This window comes from Augochlora pura, chromosome 2 (assembly GCF_028453695.1).
Source record: "Augochlora pura isolate Apur16 chromosome 2, APUR_v2.2.1, whole genome shotgun sequence".
NCBI classification, from domain to species: domain Eukaryota; kingdom Metazoa; phylum Arthropoda; class Insecta; order Hymenoptera; family Halictidae; genus Augochlora; species Augochlora pura.
In genome coordinates this window covers 9,847,659-9,852,260 of record NC_135773.1, presented here as the reverse complement: position 1 = coordinate 9,852,260, position 4,602 = coordinate 9,847,659, and positions in this window count along the sequence as shown.

Genomic DNA, 4,602 nt, shown 5'->3' with positions numbered 1-4,602 from the left:
CCCACCTCGCAACCCCTTCGCCGGCCCCGTCTCCACCCCTCGGACCCCCTCCTCCCAGCGGCTGTTCCTATCTGCGTCGATCGGCAGGCATCATCCCGGATCGCCCGGCTACCTCTCCGTCTGCTAGAACGGACACTACAGGGCGACAAAAGGCAATCGGAGCCAATGGGCTAGTGGTGCGTACGCCGCGCCGCGCCGGCCGGCCGGCCGTTTGATTGACGTCGAAAGGGTGCCACACCGCATTGATTGTGCTCATTGTTCCAGGCACGCTTATATATCCTTGCACCTGCGGACCGGATGTCCCCCGCCTACGACTCCGCCTTCCACGACGACCGGGGCCAAGACAAAGAAAATGAAATTGTTACGTTCCGAACGGCGATCGCGGAAACCTTTTATCCTAACCCCTTAGCGCGCAGTCTGCTCCCCGGAGGTCTCGACCGGTTCGCTCGTGAAAGGAATTTACGTTACATCGTCAGCATGGGGGGGGGTCATTGATTCCCTTTCGTACGACTCTCCGTTAGGGTGCTCGGCGTTGATCGAGTTTTCCACGTTTTCAGAAACGTTTCTGAAGCCATACGTCCACACAGAATGTGGCGTTTTCGTTAGCTGCGTTTCGCCGGGCCATTGTGATTCACGGAGTGTGCACAGCGACGCTTCGAGAATGGAATGTTGTGTTTGATTGAAAGCTGCTGCCGGTTTTCGGGTTTTTATGGTTGCCGGTGCAGGTGAACGTGTGGAATGTAGCGTTATTTTATCGTGTATACGGCAGCGTCGGTGTAAAAGGGTAGCAGGACGGTAGAATTTCGCGAACGGCGCGGTGCTAACGTAGTATCAATTGCTAAAGTTAAAATTTACCGTAAGGTTCTTTGCTTGACGTGGCACATTTTTAAAAAATTAAGAAACTCGAAATTCTGTCAATATATTCTTATTAAGATTCAATAGATTATAAACGAGTAAAATATCGCGATACTTTTTTCATTTTCTTTAAGAATTTCAAGACAGTCGAGCAGTTAATAGTGGTAATAATAATGGTCAGCGTAAAATACTTCCACAAAGTATCTTCAAGAGTTATCGAACATAATGAAATTAAAATAACGTGCTGATTAATCGATAAGTAATATAATTTCAAATGAAAAATAATCTTTGACAATTTTAATTGCGTTAGCATTGTTCTGCTCTTGTCCTGCAGAAATCTGTAACATAAATTTCACAGTTTCTTTCCACGATATATTATAAGCGATACCATTTGTTTGGTCTGCAACAATTGCACTGTTAATTTTCCTACTGTAATCCGTTCTTAAATCATTCCACCGGCTTTAGCCCATCGCCGTGATACTAATGTCGATTTCTATTTTCGGAATTGATAATAACAATTCGTTGTCTCTTCTCCTCTACTGTATATATTGTATCACAAAACGGAAAAGTCTTTACATGTAACAGTGGATGCACAGTTCCATTTTAGTTTCAAATGCAAACTAGCTCACATGCGCAAGGTATACGACAAAGTTTGTAGAATTAATCCGTACGCCAACTTTGCGAGCAATTTCTCGCGACGTTAAGAGTTTGATGCGGAATACGTTCCTCGTGGATAAAAATCATGAGTCGTGGATTTCTCTTTGTTTCTAATTTAATAATACCTTCGAAGAAGTTTTAGATAACTTGCCGATTTCTCTCAATGAACTTCGCAATTTTCAAAATTGATAACTCTTGTTTTCGCGACATCAGAATTGATAAAACTGCTATTTTCTTTAATTTCGTTCAGCGTTTCATTATTATAACGAAGGATTCTAATGTTTCTGAGACTACCTGTTCAACGTAATAATATCGACTTCTATCACTTAATGACAACTGTAGCTTTTATGAACGTCACTGTAGCGCCCCAATTCTATAAATCTATTGATTTTGCTAACCCATATTCTAAATGGAGTAAAAGAAGATTATCGCAAACTCGGTTTCATGAAATATCATATAAAATTGATGTACTCATTCAGACGGTTAATATTTCAACGCAAGTTCGATAAAATTTATTATTATCTATTTTCAAATGCCATATTTTATCAATGCGTAACAACGGTTTATTCTGTATCGTTAGGTATACAACAAAGTAATTAATAAAGCCCGATCTAAATATAAAAGTAATACAGTGTTAATAATTTCTTTCGAACCGTTATTTTTAACGCTATTTGGAAATAATAGTGATTCTTTTAATTTCAAGTAATTAATTATTTCGTTATTTATTTCAAATACGGCGAAAGAAATAATTCTCAAATTAGTATGCAATAATAAAATTGTACTTTAAGAAGTCGTTTCGTTCTCGTGAGAAGAAACAATAGTCCCATCAAGTCCTATAATCATTAAAACTTTCATTAAACATCAGATCGGTCTTTTTATCTTACAAAAATATGAATTAAAATGTGAATATAAATGGGTTACACAGCTGATAATTAGATCGATATATAATCTCCGAAAAGAATTTCACAATTATCTCAAATAACGATGCAAAATAATTATTTCAAACAATTCACACAAATACGAAATAATACACATCTTAATTATCATTTACTTTGAATGTATTGTAACAGAACAATAAAGCCTATTACATTACGAACACAACGAAAGTGTTGCCGACCTCGCCGCCGAAAAATTTTAAAACACCTGTTCGACGAACAATGAGAACAATGAACTCGGTGAACAAAATACGAGCTGATAGACGATTTTCTATATACTGGAGTCGACTTTGACCAGCATGGAGAAACGATGAAAACAACGATCGTAAATGAATGGCCCGCCAAACCGTCGCCTCTTACGGTTCAAGGAAAATGCAGCGCCGTCTGCCGCGGCTAATTGTAAGGAAAGTTTCTAGGGCAGCAAGAGCATCAAGATTTCCGTCGCAACTTTTACACTCGAGAAGATTCTTTTATCGGAAGTATCAACCAGAAGCCGGGGCGATGTTGTATGAAAGGCCAGGCTACGAGAGAGAGCCGGAGAAATTGCTACGGCCACGGCAACGCTGGCGCGTGGTTGGCAAGGGGCGTCGTGGGGAGGGGGGAGGGCGGCGAGAGGGCGAGAGGGCGAGAGCCAGGGGGAGCGAGAGGGGAAGAAGGAAGTCGGCAGGTGAACAGAGCACGATAAAACTAACGTAGCCGGAAGAAAAGCAGCTTTTTGTCCCGAAAACTGTGCACGGGCTTTCAGAGCGTTTTAAAATGACGAAAAGGTTACGTTACGGAGCACTCGTGGTACGCTGCGAAATCTGCGCGTACTAGAAGACAGGAAAGACCGCTGAAAGGGAGGGAAAAAGTCAGTGAAAGACCGTGCGCCCCGGGATAAAGGTGGACGGAGAGAGGAAAGAGAGAAACAAAGAGGGCGGGGAAGGCGGGGCTCGTCTTAACAGCGAAGATACCGTGGGGAGGAAGTTTCCGTTGAAAGTTTTTCTCATATTTCTAACAATCACCCCCGTCCGTCCCTTTTCGTCTTGGCCGGCCCCCGCGCGACTTATTCTTTCCTCCTTCCTCGCCATGTCCGAGAAATTGAAACGACCAACACCTCCAAGAGAACTCGACACCATCGAAGAGAGAGAGAGAGCCGCGTTCAACTCCGCTCCGAGACGAGCAAAGAAAGCGACGCGAACGGTCTTCGACGCGTTTTCTTCCGCGAGACCGTTCTACGGAGGAGAACGCTCGGCCGCGGATGAATCACGTACCACGACGCAATCTCTGACCTCTAGCATCGCGCCGTTATTGTTTTGATGGAACTTCGCGAAACGATCCGGCCGGAAACTGGGATGTTTATGTTTCGCTAAACTGGCAGCGTTCCGGCGGTTCTCGGAATTTCTTGCCGTCGCGCGCTCCGGGGCGAACTGTTGAATGAAGACGGACGTGAATGTCTGCTTTTGCCGCACGTAGTTTAAGTATTGGGCATTTGGAAATTATTCTGCTGGATTCGAAATTAATGGAACGTTTATGTAATTGTTCTTTACTATTCATTTAAATCCTGATACGGTATTTGTAGAATGTATGCAGACTCGTCTAAAAAATTACCTGCTTGAAGATTGTATTATAATACGAAGTATTTATGTTTGTTATATTGAAGGCTGTAATAATTGCAAAAGAAAATGAGAATTGCAGATTTCGATAAATACAGGGTGTCCCAAAAATGTCTCGCAATCGGGAAATGTGGGGTACCTGTGATCATTTTAAGTAACTTCTTCCTTAGCGAAAATGCAATCCGCGGCTTCGTTTACGAGTTATTAATGAATTAAGTTGGCTGCGCGCGGACGATTTTCCCTGCTGCTGCGCATGCGAGCCGGCTGGCTGAAGCCTATCTCTTTCCCCGGGGCGCGACGGAAGGAGAGGTCTGCGTCCCGACTTTGATTACTTCACACTGATAACGAATTATACCTCCATGTAGGTACATATTGCACAAACACTCAAAATATTTTGTACTGTTGTCGCGGCCCGATGAGATGATAATTAAAATGGGTACAGAATTGATAAAAATTTCAGTCGGATATCGTCTAAGGGGTAAAGAATAACGAATAAAATTTTATTTGACACTATTATATAAATATCCGATCGAATACAAATTTATTTAGATAAACCTATA